The following is a 23,692-nucleotide window of genomic DNA, read 5'->3' on the forward strand; positions in this document are numbered from 1 at the left end:
TGGTGCTAAAAATGTATAGAACTTTCCTTAGACTAAATAAGTACCTTTCCTGCAACTTTAACATTCAGTCCCTTTCTGGTAGACCTAGAGACTTCAAATAGGTTTTTACACTTCTCCAAAATCACTATTCCATCCCCAGAGTAATCACCATCTTATCAGAAAGATTTTCTAGCACAAAGGCGAATTTCGAAATCTAATGTGGTGTAGTCTAAGAGTTTTAAACACATCCTTATAGACTAACATATAGTTCCTCTTCTTAATCTTAAGATTTACTTGATTGTCTTCCAATGTTCTTCTCCTGGATTAATCTGATACCTACTCATTACTCCCACTCAACAGCAGGTGTTTGCTCTAAGGTATACAAAAGCATATCTAAGACCTCTCACTGTTGATTTAAGAAATTCTTTCATGGCTTTATCTTTTCTGCAATAGTTGAGACTTTTCCTTAGATAAATAAAATCTATGCCTAGAAGTCGAGAAGCTTCTATAGATTGCCATTAGAAAGAAAATGCTTCAGCATCTTACTAAAGTAAGTTGCTTGCATTAGAGTAAGTAATTACCAGGTATACCACAAGCCATAGGTTTAGATAAACTCAAACCTATAATAATAGGAACATGAAGTTTTGTTAAGTCCATTGAATAGACTTATAAACGAAAATTTCCTTTTATGTCCTTGTAATAGAAAACTTTAGGTTACTCCATGTGAATGGATTAAACCATAGTTCTCTTGGCTTTTCTTCTTACTTTCTTATCTTGACAATCCATTACTTGTTTAAACTCACAATGGATTTTAATCACTAGTGTCTTCCAAGAAGGTGAGTTCCTAGAAACTCTCCCACTACGACAAGGTACCGTGAATTATGTCTAAGAAAACTAAATGGTATTGACCTCTTCGGTTGTGACAAGAAAACAGAGCCAGTGGGATCATCATATGTCATATAAGATGATAGAACACTTTTGGAATCAAGAAAAATATCTCCTTTATTTGCTACTTTATTTTCAGACTTAGTCATTTTCTTAGAAAAGTAGTATTTGCTTGAACAAACACTTTCTTATCTATTGACTATGGTATGGTCCACCCCTGATCACTTAGAATAGCTAGCAAACCATGGTTAACAGTTCTAGCTTTTCTTAAGATTTTGATTAGGTCATCCATGAATCTAGTAATGATTTACATTAAGTATACAACCATTACATCATTCTGAAATTGTATTACCATAGAAGGATTTAGGCAACGACTAGTAAATAATCATCAATATGCAACTCAAAATTTCTGGGGAGGTAAGTTTGGATATAATTCAAAAATCAATTTAATGATCTTTGAACTGCATATCTATTAACTGTTTCTCCACCCCTATCAGTTCGCAAGATCTTTAACCACTTACCTTAATGGATTTAACCATTGCTAGAAATTTAAGAATTTTTTTTTTAAACATTTCAAATTTCTTTTGCATAACGTAAAATCTAGAGTGATCGTTTTAAGAATACAACGAAAAACTCATATCCACCGCTGAATGTACATCCATCTGCGAATGAGATGAACTACTTTCTGTGGATATAGGCATATTAACTCTTTGCAGAGATTGATCTTGTCTAATCCACTATGAACAAGATACAAATGCCATAGATTAAAAAAATGTGGTAGGGTTCTTTGATGACTTAGGTATAGTTACATCAAAGAGTTCTTAGAATAGTGCAAGTGGATCCTGGTCACAAAATACTAAACTCATATTCCATACTTTAATATACAGTTTTGAATCCATTAATAGAAGATGGATATTAAACACTTGAAAGTGTAACTGTATTGTATTCTGGAATTAGAAATATAAGAAAAATTCTGTTTGGATTCTAAAATTAAAGTCAAAGACTTAATTTATACCAAATAAAATGAGTAATTCTATCTTGGACCACCACTACTAATTTAACTCTAAGTCTGATATGCCCATACAAGTAGAAGATTTCTAAGATTGAGGATTTATATCAATTGGGAATAGAATTTCGGGATTATAATCATATGCGTCATTTAATTTCTTAAGAGAAAATATAGAATGACATTAAATGATTGATAGACCATTCATCCTATGATATGGTATTGAGCTAATTCGAAATTAATAAGCTAGGAGGAATTAGGATAATTTTGTTTGTAAATAAGAATCCAACGATGCTTCGATTAGCGAAAGTTGAAGTAATCTTATTTATACAATCTTCTTGTTTCATATTGTAAAAAAACTAGTCTAAGGTGTCATCAATTGATGAACAGCTAGATGTTGCATATACAATATTTATCTTTCAAGATCTAACACTATTATGTATGTCTAATGGTGAAAATCCATTAGGGATTTATCTCATTAGATAAACAAACCAAGTTAGACCAACAATGAAGATTCGAAATTAAACTACAACTTAATAACAGAAAATAACATGGTTCAATATAAATTCATACACAATTCAGAAATTATTAAACATATAGCAAGTAGGAATGACAAGTGAAAATACTAAAACATACAATCCTAAAAAATTTCCAAGGTTTTCAACAAACTGATACAGTGTCCCGGTAGGCGAGAGTCAAAGTATCATTCATTGAATAGAGTTGTCAGCTCATCTAAAATAGAAACAATTCTAGCAACCTTTTATTCGATCAAAATAAGAATCCAAAGTTGTCCCAGTAGGTGAGAGTCAAGGTTATTCTCAATTTATGAGCTTCCACCATTGTTTCATGTTTTATAAGTTTATCTCTAAGTAGTCACCGTAGGGGAGAGTCTAATAGAGACGAAAACTTATAATACACTTATGAAATGAGATCTTACGGTGTTAAATGCGTTCAACGAATAACCATCCATAGGGGGACGAAGTTTAGCGTCTCGAGGTTATATTGAAAACATTTAACTATTATAAGACCAACAATGGAGATCGAATATCTTAATAATAATAAAGCTCATTATTTAAAGAGAGTTGTATTTTCTTTGATTCTCTTTATTTAATCTATTTATTTTAAATATATATTTATTTAATTAAAATTTCCAATTTAGAATGAAAAATTCTAAATATAAATTTTAATTTAATATTTATAAATTTTACTTAGACGGATTTGAAAATAACATGAATTATTTCCATCTTAGTAATAATTTCAAATAAATATTTAGAAAAATATTCAATTTAAGTTGTTAAAAAATTAATTTAAATTAATTTACAACTCAAGTTTAATTTTCTATAAATATATATTGCATTTCGAAAAATTAAAGTATTTAAGAATACAATTTTCGAAAATGCATATTAAAATAAAAACAAATCCTGGAAAAATTATTCTAATTTAATGTTGGCCCAAAATTAATTAATCAAATTAATTTACAACAAAAAATATAATTTTCCTATTTAATTAAATATATAAGAATAATTTCAAATATTTAAGTATGATGATGAAAATCAACTTAAATATTAATTTTCTATTTAATTAAATACACTAGAAAAATACTTCAAGCAAAAATATCACCTATCTAGATTTTCTTTTGACTAATTAATTCAATTTCTAATAATATACTTTAATTCAATTTATTTTAGATTAATCAATAAATGAAAAAAATCATTGATTTAAGTTGATCCAAAATTAAAATAAATAATTTACAACTTTAATCTATTTTTCAAATAAAATTCAAAATTCCAGCATTTAAGAAATGCAATTTCAAAATTTGATTAATAAAATAAAGAAAAAAAATAAATTTTGAAAATTATTTAAATTTAGTTGAAAAAATAAATTTCAACTAAAAATAATTTTCTTTTTAATTAAGTGTCATGAAAAAGAAATATTTAAGTATCATGGTGAAAATCAACTTAGATATTTAATTTTCAAATTAATTAAATGTATTAAATTCAAGAAATAAATAATTAAGTATAAAGAAGGCTTAATTATTAATCTCTAGTTTAATACTAGGAAAAATATACTTAAAATAAATTGTACCAAAATTAATTATTTAAATAATTAATTTCACAATTTACAATATTTTCCTATTTAATATTTGAAATAATAAGTAGTCTAGAAATAACTATCTAGAAAATATGTTATTTGACTAAGTATCTTTTCCACAAAATTTGAAAAAATATCTAATTTAAGTTGTATTAGAAAAAATCTAGAACTTAAATATTTTCAAATTTAAATTTAATTAAATATCAAAAATTATGTTGTAACCACTTAATTTGAAAATATTCCATTTTAAGTTAATATTCGAAAAGGTATTAACTTAAAAAATATCTAAAATATTCCATTTTAAGTTAATATTCGAAAAGATATTAACTTAAAAAATATCTAAAAAATCTTAATAACCAATGCCTAAAATTCCTCAACTTAATTTTGAAATTTGAAATTCAAAAGATATTCAGATTTAAGTTGATTAGTTGTACATAACTAAATATCAACTTAAATAGGAATATTTAATGAAAAATTTAAATTAAGCTTCAGAAAAAATCTAGATTGTTATAATTCTATATTTAATTAAATACAACAAAATACATATAGTTTAGCTTAGAATAAAAAATTCTTTACACTATGTTTTTCTTAAATTAATTTCAAAATAAATGAAATTAATTATGTTGCTAATCAATTTTATTAGGTTAAACTAGTTTAATTAACCTAGTACAGTTATTCAAATCAGGCAAATGGGCCTTCACAATTGGGGTAGTTCATGTGAGGGGGTGCTGGGTTCAGTACGTCGTACCCACTACTATGGCTCCCAACTCTCACACAAGGCCCAAAAGAGAGGAATTTAACCTTAAAATGAACAACTGTTAATTGAATAGGCCCAAAAACTAAATGGGCCTAAATAAAATCTATCAAAAACTATGATATTTTATTTAGCAACAACAGCCTATATGCATCTATAATGAAATTAAACACATAGGCTCACACAGGCACACAATTTGGATGGATCCTATCATGTTGCTAGGTCATACACAGATGAAAGAAGATTGTGAAAATTACGTGTTACAAATTTTTTACTTGACCAAGGGAGCCAGGAGTTAAAATCAGATCATTGGATCTCTCAACAAGTTAACCATGGCTATTTGCAATCAAGAAATAATAGGTTTTTAAAACTTATAAACAAGCTAAAACACATACTCCTGCAACAAGGTTAGCTGGATAGTTGGATGTAGGATTTATTTAATTTTAAATAAATAATTTCGAAAAAAAAATTAATTAAATAAAAAAAAATTATTTTCGAAAATTTAATAAATTTCGAAATTTTAAAAAAATATATTTAAAATTACAATTTTGAAAAATTAGGTTTTAACCAACCTAAATATCATTTCAAAATTTGCTAACTACCTTTTAAAAATTTAATGTTATTTTATAAATAAAAAATTAAAAAAGATAAAAGAATATCTTTTTCAGATTTTAAATGTAATTTAAATAAATAAAATAACAAAATTTAAAAGTTAGCAAAATATCTTACATCTATTTAAAATTACATGATTATAGTTATCTTATTTTAAATTTAAATAACGTCAAATTATTTAAAAAAAAAATAATTTAAAAAATTTAATATCTGACCTTAAATTTAAAAATAATATAAGATATAATCAAATTTAAAAATAAGATAGATAATTAAGCAAAAAAGATAGATATTTACTATTTTTCAAATTCAAATTACACTAATATCATGAATTAAATTTAAAAAATATTAATTAAATTAATTATGATAATTAGAATTGAATTAGGAATAGTAAATATATAAATACAGAACTACACAAAAAATCATAAGTTAAATCCATGAAATTGCATGAAAAAACGAAGAAAAACGAAAAATTTGCGAGCTGTACGGACAGTATGCCAAGCTGGGCGTGTAACCTCGGCGCAGGGGGCTGCTAGCAGCCTCTCCGCGCGCGCACGTGCCCTGTTGCTCAACCACGATTTTGTCGAAACTTCAAAAAATCATAACTAATTCAAATTAAACCAAAATTGAGTTCTGTAAAAAAGTAACTTGCTTAATTTTTTCAATACTATCCAATAAAAATAATTCCAGAAACAGATATTCAATTATTTTTCACGAAAATTCACAAACATCAATCAATCATCAAATAACACTCAATACAACATGATACCATCCAAAATATCAAACAATCGTTTTAAAGTCCAAATTTCTTGAAGGCAAATCAATTACCATGGCTCTGATACCAGTTGTTGGAAATTATTTTACCAGGATCATAGATCTACTCACAAGTATGTTGATGAACACCCTAAATATGAACTTTCTAAAAACGATGAAATAAACACATATAAAGTTTAGGAAACCTTACATTGGGTGCTGCGGAATAATATGACTCCTTCCGTTCAGATATCTAGCGCTTGATTCCTTTCTGTAGCAGAGCATTATCAATATCTGAACCTGGATTTCTTTCTCTGAATCTTTAGTTGTAACACCCTAACTACCTTAGGCGTATTACGTGATTTTTAAACGTACTGTGCAGCTCGTTGCTAATCAACGAGGTTTATGGAAAAACGTGATTAATTAAAATTTTGCTTTTTGATTAAACTTGTAAAACATATTACAAAAGACTCGGGATCCCGATTATAAAAATATTTACAAAAAGTTTAACTGTTTAACTATTACATCAAAATAAAAGTCGTCTAACGACAGTTACAAAAATCTCAGCCTTACTGTCCCGAGGATCGTACGCTCCAGGCCTAACCGCCCCGACATGTACAATCTCATAAGCTCGCTCACGGTCCATCAGCTACAGCCTTGCCTTTACCTACACATGAACATAAACTGTGAGTCGACAGACTCAGTAAGAAAAGCATAATAATATCATACATAACTAACTGCCGTGTCCAACACGATACTGAGTCCCGCTACTGCCATGTCCAACATGGTACTGAGTTCTGAACGTTCATAGGGACGGTACTATTGACACGTAACAACCTGATCGGTCGAACCGGTCATACTCCGGCTGCTGGTCATACTCCAGCCTGTACCGACGTGTTACTATATCCTCCTGATCGGTCGAACCGGTCATACTCCGCCGCCGGTCATACTCCACCGTACCGACGGGATACGTCAATAGCACGGAACCACCAACCAAGTGTCAGCCTGATCGGTCAAACCGGTCATACTCCGGCTGCTGGTCATACTCCAGCCTGTACCGACGTGACAGGGTTGGATGGTTCGAAGCCAACATACAACTTATGTAATCTAATAGGCTTCCTACATGCTCGCTAAACATGTAATCTACATATGCATACTGTTATACTAATCTTACCTGGATTCCGATTTCAGGTGTGCCGGTCAACCTGACTGGAACTGAAGCTGAGCGGCGGATTACTGGCTCCTAAACCATAAAAATGACAACGCTATAAGTGACACGCTAAATCACTTCCCGGGGACTAAAACTTTAAACTAAAAGTTTCCCTATCGATAAAAAGCATGGCAACACCCCCTAAAACATAAAAATGAGGAAAACTAGGGTCCCTGAATTTTCCCCAACCGGTAGACCGGTTGCCCAACCGGAATTCCGGTTCTGGAAAATTCAGAACCCTCATCCGGAATTCCGGATGTACAACCGGAATTCCGGTTCCTCGCAGGCAGCCAACTAAAATCTTCATAACTCGACCAATTCAACCCCAATTGGTACCAAACTTTCCAGACCTGCTCTAAACACCCCAAAGAACAAATCTAAGGCCTCAAAACCACCCAGAAAACACAGAGGCAAAATTCACCATTAAAGACCAAGCTTTGAGTTCCAAAACTCAAACTTGGTTAAATCCACTAACATGAATCTAAACCTAGTTAATTCTACTCAACTAAGCATGAATAAGCTTCTGAAAACACACAAGAACATCCAGCAACTTCACAGCACAAAAAGAACCATTTCTTTCAAAAATTCATAACTTTTCACATAAAAACTAAAAGCTTTGAACAACCTAACTAACATGCTTTCAACATAGCTCAACTAATATCAATTAACATGCTTTAAACCACATATATCAACAACAAAATCACAGCAGCAACATATTCCAAAATCATGCATGCATTTCATCAATTTCACATAAAATTCAAGAAAACACAAAGGGAATTTACAAGAGATCACACCTTGACTAGAATTACACAAGGATGAGTTGAAAATCACAAGCTTTGAGCAGAAAAATCCCAGCCCTAGCAGCCCAAGCTTTGGCCGAAAAGAGGGAGAGAAAGAGAGCTTTGAGTGTTTTGAAAATTCCTTTTAAATTTGACTAAGTGTTGAATTTTAAGAGAAAAGAGTTTATAAAGCATTTACCATATTATTTCAGCCAACTAAAAATAAACAAATAACATTTAATTTCCATTTAATAAATCACATAAGACAAAATACTAATGGGGCAAAAAGACCATTTTGCCACTCCACCATAAAACCGCATAAATCATACTGAAGGGGTATTTTTGGGACATTCTAAATTCCCGGCCATTCCCGACATTCCCAATGTCTAAACCCGTCCCCAAATTACCAACATACTAAGTTGTGATTTCTACTGAGCCAAACGCCGAGTTCCAAAATACCGGACACCGGAAATGCGAAATATAAAAACTACTGATGACATAATCATGCATTTCTGAATTCCATAAATAACACTAATAAATTATTTAAATAGCTATAAATAATTTCATAATTAAACATAAACAACTGCTAATTTCCAAATTAACTAAGCGGGCTTTACATTAGTGCTGAAACTCCTTCTTGCTGAAAGTCTTTCTTCACGATCTTCCTCACTATGATTGAGGTATCACTTGTTGTGTGTGGGCACTACTCTTACACTAAGAATTTAGAAATCCAAGACGGAAGAGAAAGAAGAAGTGGCGGCTAAAGATAGGGAGAGAGAAAGGCTCAGGTTTTTCTCTGAAGGAAAAAGTAGAAAATTTAAGTGTTAATTTCCTGAAGCCTTCACTATCTATTTATAGCATTCCACTAGGGTTAGTTTTGAATTATTTGGCATTAAAATAATAAAAATATCAGAGGGAAAACCCTACAAAAGTGGTCGGCCATGCCAAGTGGATTTGGGCCTCACTTTTTGTAATTTTGCAGTTTTATCTTTTCTGCATCTGATTTTCTCAAAAACGCCAATTTTCTACTTGAACCATTTAAATTCCAATTCTAACTATTTAGTAACTATAAATAATTATTAAATAATATTGTAATTTATCATATTTATTAATTGAACCATACAAAGTATCATAATTAACAAATTTTCTCCTAAAACTCTTTCTTTACGATTTCGCCCTTATTTAGTCAAAAAATTCACAAATAGACATAGTCTAATTTGAGATTTATAATTGATTAATCAAAACCAATTATATGAGTCTTACAAGCAATATTATTTCAACTAGTGCGGGGACCATGGGTCTATATAACCAAGCTTCCAATAAGCAGATCAAGAATTTATAACCTAAATTCACTCACTTATTAATTCTTCGTTGAATCCACGCATAGAACTTAGAATTGGTCTCTCAGTATATAGAATGCTCTATATGTTCCACCATATAGACACATCATTAGTTATACATTGTTATAATCTTAATTTGATCAATGATCCTATATATGAATGATCTACACTGTAAAGGGATTTGATTACCGTTACACCCTACAATGTATTTAATCCTTAAAACACTTAACCCCGTATAAATGATATTTCAGCTTATGTGAAATGAGATCTCCACCATTTATTTTTGTTTGGTCAGGCTCGAAGGAGATCATCCTTTACTTACTATTCGCCAGATAGAAGCTATAGATTCCATGTTTATGTTAGCGCTCCCACTTAATTGCACTACCATGTTCCTAAAATGTACGTATCACCCTGACCTAAAAGTAGGCTTAACTAACAAACCAAAGAACACGAATAGCCTCTTGAGATTGAGCCTAATCATAACAGGATTAAGATCATTTGATTTAGGATCAACTAGGCGATATTGACTTGAATAGATATTACGGTAAGTTTAATAAATCTAAGTCAAAGTTCAATATCGGTCCCTTCCGATGCATACTCCATGCATCCAACCTGAGCTTTACTTTAACCAATGCTGTGGAAAGAACATAGCACTTCTCCAAATGCAAGTAAGCTCTGTTGTAGATTATCATATCAGTAAAACCCTATGTTAGATAAATCTAGGAATCTTTATTCACATAGTCATGTTTACTTTCCAATGTGTTGACAACACAATAAACAGGATCAATTATGTGAAAAGGGTTTCAGATGAGTTTATACATTATGTACATATAATCATGAAATAAATCATTTGAACCATGCAACATTAAATGTTATTTCTAATCTATATTAATAAGTAAATCTGATTATATTGAAATGAGTTTTATTTAGGCCATAAAACCCAACACACATATTCCAATACAATCTCCGTAATTAATATATTACACTTTAATTATTCATGTTTCCCTAATCAACTCATAATTAGTTTAAGTAGGATTATAATCCTACTGTAATGCCTACTTAACAACATATTTAATAAAATATGTCTAATTAAAATATTAATATATTTTTTCGGGATATTACATGTAAAACTCGTACTAGCATAGGCGTATTATGTGATTTTTAAACTTATTGTGCAGCTCGTTGCTAATCAACGAGGTTTATGGAAATCGTGATTAATTAAAATTTTTGCTTTTTAATTAAACTTATAAAATATTTCATACCAAAATACTCGGGATCCCGATTACAAAATACTTTACAAAAGTTTACTGACTAGTACAAAATACTTATCGCCTAGCGACTAACTACAAAAGCGCTGCTGTCCAGAGGATCGTGCACTCCAGGCCTAACCGCCCCAACATGTACAATCTTCACCGGCTCGTCCTCACGGTTACTCATCCTTGGTCTTGCCCTTACCTACACATAAACATAGCACTGTGAGTCGACAGACTCAGTAAGAAAAGCATAATTCATAAAACATACATAAATCTCGAGTTATGATCAGACGCCCATACCCCTGACCATAACCCTAACTGCCGTGTCCCACACGATACTGAGTCCCGAACGCTCAAAAGACGGTACTATTGACAAGTAACAGCGTATACTCGGTACACTGGTCATACTCCAGCTGCTAGTCATACTCTAGCCTATACCGATGTGTTACAGTATCAGCCTATACTCGGTTCACTGGTCATACTCCAGCTGCTAGTCATACTCTAGCCTAACCGATGTGATACGGTCAAACAGTACAGTACCACCAACCCTAGTATCAGCCTATACTCAGTTCACTGGTCATACTCCAGCTGCTAGTCATACTCTAGCCTAACCGATGTGATATGGTCGGATGGTACGAAGCCAACATACATATCTAATGTAATCTAACAGGCTTCCTAACATGCACGCTAAACATGTAATACATATGCATACTGTTATACTAATCTTACCTCAATTCCGAATTCAGGTGTGCCGGTCAACTTGGGTGGAACGATCTGCTTGCCGAATTACAGGCTCCTAAACCGTAACAATCACAACACTATAAGTGACACGCTAAATCACAACCGGGACAAAGGTTTTAAAACCACACTTACCCCACTGCAACTTAATACAAAAATACCCCAAACTAGCAGGGAACAAACTGCTTGGAAATCCGAAACTAGCACGAAACGACAAGTTGAGAAAAATCGATTGCACACCCTACTGAAAAATCTGGGTAACCGGTTTTACAAGCAGTGTAAAACCGGTTAGCCGGTTTTACCCAGAAAACCAACAAAAATCAAATCTCCAACCAAAACGTTTCCAAACTCAACCAAACTTTCCAGACCTGCTAATTAGACCCCAATAAACATTTTGCAAGTGATAAAACAAAGCTTCATGCACAAATACAAAAACCGCCATTAAAGCTCCAAGCTTTGAGTTCATAACTCAAGCTTGGATAAATTCCAATCACATGCATCAAAACCTGCTAAAACCTACTCAAATATGCATAAATAAGCCTTTGAAGATAGCAGCAAACAACTACAGCAAGCAAAGCAACAAAATTCAACATATTTCCATAAAAACCATAGTTTTGAGTTAAAACTCCACACTTGCTTAAAATCAACTAATCATGAATCAAAACCTATTCTATTTCACTCAATTAAACATTTCTAAACTATAGAAAACAACAACAACAACAACCAACAGCAGCTATCAACATTAAATCACCAAGCATGCACCTATTTTTCATCAAACAAATCAAGAACACCAAGAAGGTTTCAAGAACCATACCTTCTTAGCTTGAGATCACTACCAACAAGCTGAAATAATCAAGAATTTCAGAGCGAAATCCCAGCCCTAGCAGCCCCACTCAAAACCGAAAAGAGAGAGAGAGAGCTCTTGAGAGAAATGCAAAAGTTGCTTCTTTTCTTTGATTTTTTCTAATTTTTGCAAAGTGAATAATAAAAGAGTTTTTACATACTTTTATTCAGCATAAATTAACTATTAACATAAGATTATAAAATTTAAATAAAATTTATAAATGACAAGGCACATATGGCAAAATGACCTTTTTGCCCTCACACAATAAAATGACATAAAAGGGGTACTAAGGGGTATTTTGGGAAAACTCTAAATTCCCGACTAATCCCGACATTCCCAATGTCTAAATAAACTGTCCCACTATACTAAAATACTAATTTGTGATTCTACTGAGCCATACACCGAGTTCCATGTTGTCAGACCCCGAAAATGCAAAATTATGAAATTCACTATATGACATAAAATGCATTTCCGAATTCAATAAGAACAGCATAAATAATTATTTAAATATCTATAAATAATTTTCCATAATTAAACATGATTAACTGTTAATTTCTAAATTAAACTAAGCGGTCTTTACAACTATTCCCCCTTAAAAGAATTTCGTCCCCGAAATCTAACCTGAACAACTCTAGATATTGAGCTCTCATATCTGACTCTAGCTCCCAGGTGGCTCCTCCACCTAGCTATTTCTCCAGAGTACCTTGACCAATGCTATGATCTGCACTGGCTGTTCTTCGTATGACATATCTGTTAGATTTTATGCCCTAAATAAAACTCCATTTCAATGTAATCTATTTTATTCAACATCAATAAAGAAACAGAAGTATTCTTCATTCATTTGTGTATGTTTTGGTTCACTTTATCATTTGCTTGTCTATTTGATTTATAAATTCATCTTAAACCCTTTTCACATACTTGATCCTGTTTATTGTGTTGTCATCACATTGGAAAGTAAACATGACTATGTGAATAAAGTTTCCTAGATTTATCAGACACAGGGTTTTACTGATATGATAATCTACAACAAGAGTTTACTTGCATTTGGAGAAATGCTATGTTCTTTTCAGAACATTGGTTAAAGTAAAGCTCAGGTTGGATGCATGGAGTATGCATCGGAAGGGACTGATATTGAACTTTGACTTAGATTTAATTAAACTTACCGTAAAATCTATTCAAGTCAATATCGCCTAGTTGATCCTAGATCAAATGTTCTTAATCCTGTTATGATTAGGCTCAATCTTGAAAGGCTATTCGTGTTCTTTGATTTGTTAGTTAAGCCTACTTTTAGGTCAGGGTGATACGTACATTTTGGGAACACGGTAGTGCAATTGAGTGGGAGCGCTAGCATAAACATGGAATCTATAGCTTCTATCTGGCGAATAGTAAGCAAAGGATGATCTCCTTCGAGCTTGACTAAACGAACATAAATGGTGGAGTACTCATTTCACATAAGCTGAAATATCATTTATACGGGGTCAAGTGTTTTAAGGATAAAATACATAGTAGGGTGTTACGGTAATCTAATCCGTTTACAGTGTTGATCATTCATATAGAGGATCATTGATCACATTAGGATTATAACAATGGATAACTAATGATGCGTCCATATGGTGGAACATATAGAGCATTCTATATATTGAGAGTGCTATTCTAAGTTCTATGCGTGGATTCAACGAAGAATTAATAAGTTAGTGAATTTTAGTGCTAAATTCTTGATCTACTTATTGGAAGCTCGGTTATATAGACCCATGGTCCCTGCACTAGTTGAGATAATATTGTTTGTAAGACTCATGTAAGGGCGAAATTGTAAAGAAAGAGTTTTAGGGGCATATTTGTTAATTATGATACTTTGTATGGTTCAATTAATAAATATGATAAATGAAAATATTATTTAATAATTATTTATAGTTATTAAATAGTTAGAATTGGCATTTAAATGGTTGAATTAGAAAATTGGCATTTTTGAGAAAATCAGATACAAAAGTGTTAAAATTGCAAAATTGCAAAAAGCAAGGCCCAAATCCATCAAGCCATGGCCAACCACTTTTGTAGGCATTTTAAACTGATATTTTTATTATTTTAATGCCAAATAATTCAAACCTAACCCTAGTGGAATGCTATAAATAGATAGTTAAGGCTTCAGGAAAATTATACTTCTGAATGAGAAAACCTAAGCCTTTCTCTCTCTACCTTGGACGCCACTCTCTCTCTCTCTCTTCTTCCTTCATATTTCAAAATTACCTTAGTGATTAGAGTAGTGCCCACACACGGCAAGCAATACCTCAATCATAGTGAGAAAAATCGTGAAGAAAGATCATCAGCAAAGGAGTTTCCGCATCAAGGATTCAGAGAAAGAAATCCAAGTTCAGATCTTGATAATACTCTGCTACAGAAAGGATACAAGGGTTAGAGATATGAACGGAAGGAGTCATTTAATTCCGATGCACCCAATGTAAGGTTTCTTAAACTTTATACGTGTTTATTTCATCGTTTTAGAAAGTTCATATTTAGGGTGTTAATAAACATACTTGTGAGTAGATCTAAGATCCTTGTAAAATAATTTCCAACAACTGGTATCAGAGCCATGGTAATTGATTTACTTGCAAGAAATTTGGACTTTAAAACGATTGTTTGTTTTGTTTTTGGATGGTATCATGTTGTATTGAGTGTTATTTGATGATTGATTGGTGTTTGTGAATTTTCGTGAAAAATAATTGAATATCTGTTTCTAGAATTATTTTTATTGGATAGCATGGAAAAAATTAAGCAAGTTAATTTTGAAGATTCGAAAAAATCGGGGTTGTGCTCAAACCCTCCTGCGCGTGCGGAAATCATGCACGACATGATTCTGCCGAGCAAACTCGGCCCAGCACCTAGCATACGCGCGCAGACGGGTATGCACTGCATCCCGTCCGTACAGCTCCCAAAATTTTCGTTTTTTTTCGTTTTTTCATGCTTTTTCATGGAATTAACTTCCGATTTTTTGTGTAGTTCTGTATTTATACTATTACTATTCCTAATTCAATTCTAATTATCATAATGAATTAATTTAATATTTTTTAAATTTAATTCAAGATATTAGTGTAATTTGAATTTAAAAATAGTTAGTATCTATCTTTTTTGCTTAATAATCTATCTTATTTTTAAATTTGATTATATATTATCTTATTTTTAAATTTAAGGTGAGAATTTAAATATTTTAAATTAATTTTTTTTTAAATAATTTGACCTTTTTAAATTTAAAATAAGATAACTATAATCATGTAATTTTAAATAGATGTAAGATATTTTGCTAACTTTTAAATTTTGTTATTTTATTTATTTAAATTACATTTAAAATCTCAAAAAGATATTCATTTATCTTTTTTAATTTTTTATTTATAAAATAACATTTAAATTTTAAAAGTAGTTAGCAAATTTTGAAATGATATTTAGGTTGGTTGAAACCTAATTTTTCAAAAATTGTAGGTTTAATTTTAAATTTAAATTTTTTTAAAATTTCGAATTTTTAAAATTTTTTATTTAAATTTTTGAAAATATTTTTTTTATTTAATTAATTATTTCAAAATTAATTATTTAATTTAAAATTAAATAAATCCTACATCCAACTATCCAGCTAACCTTGTTGCAGGAGTATGTGTTTTAGATTGTGTGTAAGTTTTCAAAACCTATTATTTCTTGATTGCAAATAGCCATTGTTACTTTTTGCCAGATCTAATGATCTGATGGCTCCCTTGGTCAAGTAAATAATTTGTCACAGGTTTATTTACAATCTTCTTTCATCTGTGTATGACCTAGCAACATGATAGGACCCATCCAAAGTGTGTCTGTGTGAGCCTATGTGTTTAATTTTATTATAGATGCATATAGGTTGTTGTTGCTAAATAAATTATCATAGTTCTTGTTAGATTTTTTTAGGCCCATTTAGTTTTTGGGCCTATTCAATTAATAACAGTTGAACATTTTAAGGTAAATTCCTCTCTTTTGGGCCTTGTGTGAGAGTTGGGAGCCATAGAAGTGGGTACGACATACTGAACCCAGCACCCCCTCACATGAACCACCCCAATTGTGAAGGCCCATTTGATTGATTTGAATAACTATAGTAGGTTAATTACACTAGTTTAACCTAATAAAATTGATTAGCAACATAATTAATTTCATTTATTTTGAAATTAATTTAAGAAAACCATAGTTTAAAGAATTTTATATTCTAAGCTAAACTATATGTATTTTCTTGTATTTAATTAAATATAGAATTACAACCATCTAGATTCTTTCTGAAGCTTAATTTAAATTTTTCATTAAATATAAGTTGATATTTAGTTATCGCCAACTAACCAACTTAAATCTGAATATCTTTTGGATTTAAAATTTCAAAATTAAGTTGAGGAATTTTAGGCATTGGTTATTAAGATTCTTCAGATATTTCTTAAGTTAATATCTTTTCGAATATTAACTTAAAATGAAATATTATAGATATTTTTTAGGTTAATATCTTTTCGAATATTAACTTAAAATGAAATATCTTCAAATTAAGTGGTTACAACTTAATTTTAATTTAATTAAATCTAATTTGAAAGATATTTAAGTTGATTTTTTTTTAGAATCTTCTAAAACAACTTAAACAAGATATTTTCAAATTTGTTCCATTTTCAATTCGAATTTATATTTTGAATTTAAATAATAAATTAAATTTAATTAAAGTTGATTTTTTATTTGAACCAACTTTGATTTGTAATTTTTCATTATTATATTATGGAACTTGTTCGATATTTATTCGAATTTATTTTTCGAATTAAATAATAATTGAAAATTAATTGAAGTTGATTTTTTATTTAAACCAACTTTAATTTGTAATTTTTTTCATTATTATAATATCGAATAAATTGATTATACAAAATACATATATTTTTTTAAAATAATGAGCTTTTAATCAAAAGATATTCGATCTCCATTGTTGGTCTTACAATAGTTAAATTTTTTCAATATAACCTCGAGACGCTAGACTTCGTCCCCCTATGGATGGTTATTCGTTGAACGCATTTAACACCGTAAGATCTCATTTCATAATTGTATTATAAGTTTTTCGTCTCTATTAGACTCTCCCCTACGGTGACTACTTAGAGATAAACTCATAAAACATGAAACAATGGTGGAAGCTCATAAAATGAGAATAACCTTGACTCTCGCCAACCGGGACAACGTTGGATTCTCATTTTGATCAAATAAGAGGTTGCTAAAATGTTTAATTTTATATGAGCTGACAACTCTGTTCAACTAATGTTATCTTTGACTCTCGCCTACCGGGACACTGTATTTCATTATGTTGGAAACCTTGGAAAATAAACTATGTTAGATTTAGTATTTCTATAACATATGTCATTACTTGTTATTTTCTGAACTTGTGTATGAATTTTGAACCAAAACCTTACTTCTGTTTTATTGATGTGTTGTATTGTCTATAATCCTCTTCCCATTCCACTCCTAGTTAATATCTTAGCAATTGAACTTGAAGTTATAAACTCCTTGTCAGAGTAATACTTCACATATGCTCATGATGGACTTTAAATTCCAGAAAGCACGTAAGCTGGGAATTGTTCACTCTGAAGAGCAAATAGTTCATAACTCCATAAATTTTACTACTTCAAGCTTAGTTGAGAAGATAAGAGAAAGTGATTCCACCTCCTCAAGTTATACTTCACAACAAAATGAACCAGCAAGAACAACAATTAACAAACGAATAAGCAATAATGCTTTAGTCTTCGAATCATGTGTGTTAGAGAATGATAAATCCATTTGGATTCTTAATTCTGGGTCTACAAACCATGTAAGTTGTTCATTACAATTGCTTGAGAATGGGAATTATTTGAAATCCGGAGAGTTGAAACTTAAAATTTGTAATGGCGAAATGGTTTCGGTTAGAGCTAGAGTAAAAGCCAAACTCAAGTTTCAAAACCGAATTTTGGAATTAGACAATGTCTTATACATTCCAAATTTCAGTAGAAACTTGGTTTCTGTTTCATGCTTACAAATGCAACAATACAAATTAGATTTTTTGAATTCTGGTTCTACCATTTCTCGAAATGACATTCAGATTTGTGTAGCATCCATGGAACAGGGGCTTTATGTTCTTAGACCAGAAACACCATTTGCCTTACAATAACGAACTTTTTAAAGTAGCTAAACCTAGAAACCACAAAAAGCAAAAGATTGTTGATGATAATGAAACATATCTATGGCATTTACGTTTGGGTCACATTGGCTATGACAGACTAAACTGGCTAACCAAAGACGGTCCATTGAAAAATGTCGTCTTAGGTGAATTACCTGTTTGCGAATCTTGCCTAGAAGGAAAGATGACCAAACGTTCTTTCTCTGCAAAGGGAGAGCGTGCCAAACAACCCCTAGGGTTAGTACTCTAGATGTGGACATATTTACCTTATGCATAAGAAATCTGAAACATTTGCAAAGTTACAAGAATTTCATGCTTTGGCCCAAAACCAATTAGGTAAATCATTAAAGATCTTGCGAACTGATAGGGGTGGAGAATATATGGATATGCAGTTCAAAGATCATTTAATTGAACTTGGAATTGAATCCCAATTAACCGCCCCTAGCACTCCACAGCAAAATGGAGTTGCAGAAAGACGGAATCGCATGCTTTTGGAAATGGGTAGGTCCATGCTTAGTTTTTCAACTCTACCTACGTCCTTCTGGGGATATGCAATTCAGATAGCAAACGACATTTTAAATGTTGTTCCATCTAAATTAATCCCTAAGACACCTTTAGAACTTTGGAATTGTAATACCCGGAATTAAGATAAAGGATTAGCAAAGCCCTAACTAGATAATTATGAGTAATTGATGGAATTATATTATTATACAGTTCAATATATGTGAAATTATATGAATTTTAATATGTTAAGACCCCGTTGGTGAGTCAGGGGCATTTTAGTAATTATGACCCGAGAAGGGTAAATTGATGAAATTAATTGAGTTACGTGCTTAATAGAACTATATTATTATATAGTATGCCTGTGTTGTCTTTTCAGGTGTGTTCTGACAGGTTGGTGCGGTATAGTCACAACCGGGTATTTCGGGCCGAACGGGGTTCGGGCCCAAAATGCAATTTGAATTGAATTATTTGGCATTTTATTTGATAATATGAAATCTGAAATTATTTGGAAATAAATTAGTGTGGAATGACATAAATACCCTTGCGCGCTCATTTCTTTCTGGGCAGATCCTTTTTGCAACTTCAAATGGCCATAACTTTGTGATCCGGACTCCGATTTGGGAGTTCTATATACCGTTGGAAAGCTCTTTCCGAGCTCTATCTGAATATCTGAATTTTAAATGCCATGTGAATATTTTATGAAAATGAAATCATGGGTTAACCCTATTTGTGAAATCCCGGATTGTGTGACTAGGATTACCGGCACCTGATCAGGAGCACCCGGGGATATAGAATCTCTATCATTGCAGGACATCAGGTAAGACAGTGATTAGCACGTAGAGTATGCGCAGTGGCACTTATATTGTGAATCATATGCATGAAAGTTTAGTAACCGGGATTAGGGTTATTACCCTAACATGAGCGATTTAATGGCCTAGGGTTATTACCCTAGTGATATATGTTGTATAAATACTATGCCATGTTGAATAAATGTATATATTGAGATTATGAATTATGCGCTTAAGGCATAATTAAGCTAGACTCGGTAAGTTGGTACCTTGAGTTAATTTTAATGCGGTCTAGGGTTATTACCCTAGAATATTAAGAATCCAGTGAAAGCATGAGTTAGGGTTAACATTCTTAGTAAATGTTATCTGAGTATACATAGAAGTGTATTGTATGAGTGATTACTTGTTTGTAAGTTAGGGTTATTACCCTAAGATTATATATGTTGTAGTAAATGTTGAATACACGCATGTATGTTAAAAGTTATGTGAATGAGACATAACTGGGTTAGACCTGGTATATATCACCAGGATAAACCATTGAAAGAACGTAATGTATGGATTACGTATATATATAAGAATAGGGTTATGCGAACAAGGCATAACCAGGTTAGGCTCGGTAATCAAAACCGAGGTAAACCCTACTAAGGCCTTATTGTATATAGACGTGTGAGAGCAACACGTAGGTCTACGCCATGTAGACATAAATAGGCATGTGAGCGTAAGATGCAGGTCTACAATAGATAGACCAATGGTGCAGTGGGCACCATCAGTTATGTGTTATACATATTGAGATTAAGGGTTATGCGTTCAAGGCATAATCAAGTTGGACTTGGTAATCAGAACCGAGATGAACTATTCTAGGGCCTTATTGTAATTAAACGTGTGAGAGCAACACGTAGGTCTACGCCACGTAGATATAAATAGATGTGTCAGCGCAACACATAGGTTTACGCCACGTAGACATAAATAGGCATGTGAGTGTGACATGCAGGTCTGTGACACACAGACATATATGAATGGCATTATTGTTTAAATAGTATGATGAGCATATTATTATTGCTATGTTATATACTGTCTTGCTGGGCTTGGCTCACGGGTGCTCTACTGAGCAGGAAAGGGTATAAGGCATTAGCTGATCAACCATGAGTTTCAGGAGTAGGGCGAGGAATGTACATGTTCATGCCACTTCAGACCAAGCGGGTAATGGGTCTAACACTGTTGACTTTTGTATTCTATTTTGCCGCTTAGGTAGGCTAGAAAGAAAGGACTTGTAATAAATTTGTAAATATTTTTGGGATCCCAACGGTTTAAAAGTTTAAAAGTATTATAAGTTTTATTTTCATTCCGATTAATTTAAAAGTTTAAATTCTGCGCTATTTTGATTAGTAATCCCGAATTAGGGGATTAGGATTCCATAAGCATTTTGGGTAGCGCGCCTAATTATTTAGGGCGTTACAATTTGGTATCAGAGCGCCAAGGTTTTTAAACTTCCTGTAGACCGGCCGAACATGTACATTCGTCGTCAGAGATAAGCTCGACTCATGGTGCAGTAAGTATTGAGAGTAAATACTTGACTGTTTGTGTGATCATCTGTTTACCGCTTTCCATTTTAGGAAGTATGCAAGTATCTAGAGTATGTATGTGATATGTGATGCCATGCTTTAAATGCTATATAATTAAGTGAATATTTATATGGGGTAAATAGATGAGTTAGGGTTTAAGGCAATTAGTGCGTAAGAGTGGGATTGGGGCCTGACTCGCTGGGGTTGTTGATTATTTGGTTATTTGTAGAATGGACCCTCTTTAATCATCCAGACCATATGGCGAGCTTGTAGAGCATGGTGTAGACCAAACCAATCCACCGGCACCGCCTCCACCTCCGTAGAATCCGGGGGGATAATGCGGGGGTTGGCAATGCTAATCCTCCTGCTGACTGGCAGCAGATGTTTTAAGGAATGCAAGGTATCATACTTCGTCAAGAAGAAGAAAAGTTGCAACGTTTGAGGTAACAAGCTGCCCCAGTTAATCAAGGGTTACCATTAGCTCCTATGCTAGTGGTGGGTAACCAAGGGCATAGTGCCACATAAGGATTCTGTATTTGAGCAGTTTGTGAAGCTGCAACCTCCGACTTTCCTGGGAGGTATTGATATTATTAAGGTCGATCAGTGGATGAGCACTGTTACCCTTATCCTCGATAATATGGGGGTGACGGGAGCTAAGATGGTGAATTGTGCGGCCTTCATGTTTCAAGATTATGCCCGCGTCTGGTGGGACATAGTGGGTCAGACCCGAGATGTCAGTGTTATGACATGGGAAAAGTTCAAGAAACTTTTTGGAGAAAAGTTTTATAATGTTGCTGTGAGAACTTCACATCAGGAAGATTTTGTGAAGTTGACTCAGGGAAAGATGTCTATGGCCGAGTATACTCTGGAATTTGATCGGTTATCTAAATTTGCTAGTGATCTGGTGCCTACAGATTTAACCAGGAAATAGAAGTATGTTCGAGGACTAAATGCTACAATTAGTGGGGACTTGAAGATTACCACATCACATGACACTCTGTATAAGAGAGTGGTAGACTTGGCCTTAATTGCTGAGGAGGCCGAGCAGCAAGTAATGAAAGAGCAGGCTGCAAAGGATGCCGTCATGGCATCGAACCCTCCTACTAGTGGTAATGTCAGTAAGGGGACCGACAGTAGCAACCCTGAGCACAAATGGAAGGTTGAGGCTTCCGGAGCATCAGGGGGAAATAGAAAGTTTTGGGGAAACCGAGGTGGCCGTCAAGGTCGCAGGTCCTCATTCTGATCAAATCTAGAGTATTCAAAATGCAAGAATACCATCAGGGTGAATGACAGGCTAAGGCTGTATACTATATTTGATATGGACTATATGAATCAGATGTTCCAGGATTACTTGAACAGATGAGTAATCATGTTTATCAATGACATCTTGGTGTATTTTGAATTAGAAGAAAGGTATGAATTGCATCTCAGAGTTGTTTTGCAAAGGTTACGGGATCACAAGCTTTATGCTAAATTCAAAAAGTGTGAATTCTGGTTATCTCGTGTCTCATTTTGGGGCACAAAGTTGATAAACATGGGACCATGGTGGATCCAGCCAAAATTGAAGCTGTTTGGGATTGGCGAGCACCGAAATCGGCTACAGAGGTTAGAAGTTTTCTGGGTTTAGTTGGTTATTACCGTCGGTTCGTTGAGGGTTTTTCAAAGATAGTTGTACCCTTAATGGAGCTGACTTGAAAGAACCAGAAGTTTGTTTGGACTGATCGGTGTGAGAAAAGTTTCCTGGAGTTAAAGCAACGCTTGATTACCGCTCCTGTACTAACTCTTCATTCAGATAAGGAAAAGATTGTGGTATATTGTGATGCCTCGAGACAGGGTTTCGGCTGTGTGCTTATGCAGGCTGGGAGGGTAATAGCTTATGCTTCTCGGCAGCTGAAGGAGTACGAGCAGAGGTACTCTACTCACGATTTAGAACTCGCAGCAGTGGTATTTGCGCTAAAGATTTGGCGGCATTACCTTTATGGCGAGAAATGTGAGATATACACTGATCATAAAAGTCTAAAATACTTCTTTACCCAGAAGGACTTGAATATGAGGCAGAGGCGTTGGTGGGAGTTGGTGAAGGATTATGATTGTGTGATCGTTTATCATCCTGGTAAGGCCATTGTGGTTGCTGACGCTTTAAGTAGAAAAGGTCAGAGTCAGTTGAATTCTATGAAGCAAATCTCCCAACCGCTGGCAAATGAAATGACTCGAGCTCAGATTGAGTTGGTTGTGGGGCAATTGGCTAATATTACCCTACAATCCACTCTTCTTGAGAGAATTAAAGAAGCACAAAAGCAGGATTCAGAATTGATAAAAACCCAAGCTAGGGTTTCGGTTGGGAAGGCTAGTGATTTCTCAGTGGATAAAATGGGAATGTTGAGATTTGGGAATCGAATTTGTGTGCTTATGGATGAAAACA

Source organism: Cannabis sativa, chromosome 6 (genome assembly GCF_029168945.1).
Source record: "Cannabis sativa cultivar Pink pepper isolate KNU-18-1 chromosome 6, ASM2916894v1, whole genome shotgun sequence".
NCBI lineage: Eukaryota > Viridiplantae > Streptophyta > Magnoliopsida > Rosales > Cannabaceae > Cannabis > Cannabis sativa.